Source organism: Strongylocentrotus purpuratus, unplaced genomic scaffold (genome assembly GCF_000002235.5).
Source record: "Strongylocentrotus purpuratus isolate Spur 01 unplaced genomic scaffold, Spur_5.0 spur5_scaffold_20, whole genome shotgun sequence".
Classification (NCBI taxonomy): Eukaryota; Metazoa; Echinodermata; class Echinoidea; order Camarodonta; family Strongylocentrotidae; genus Strongylocentrotus; species Strongylocentrotus purpuratus.
Window position 1 is genome coordinate 17052997 of NW_022145606.1, and position 354 is coordinate 17053350.

A 354-nucleotide genomic window follows, 5' to 3' on the forward strand; every position below is an offset into this window, starting at 1 on the left:
AAGCATGGATATTCAATATGATATGATATCATAACCGGGCATGGTGGCTCAGTGGTTAGAGCGCCCGCCTCATGAACGGGAGGTCGTGGGTTCGAATCCCGGCCGAGTCATACCAAAGACTTATAACAATGGGACCTTCTGCCTTCTAGCTAGGCGCTCAGCATATTAGATTAGAGAAGGGTAGTAACAACATTATGTTATGCAGGGCCCGCTGGAAGAACAGTTTCATAACTGAAGTGGCTACCCTGGTTAAATAAACGTTATTATTATTAGTATTATTTATCATAATCTACCCATATAATATAGTAATATCATTTTTCCACATTCGCAATTTATTCCGAAAATTGATGACAG

The 354-nt window shown here is 40.4% G+C and overlaps 1 non-coding gene across 1 annotated transcript; it reads left to right on the plus strand.

Annotated features, from left to right (window-relative positions):
• Positions 1-37: 37 nt before the first annotated feature.
• Positions 38-110, plus strand: TRNAM-CAU. Its single transcript has one exon. It is a non-coding gene; the product is annotated as a tRNA-Met (tRNA).
• Positions 111-354: the final 244 nt, after the last annotated feature.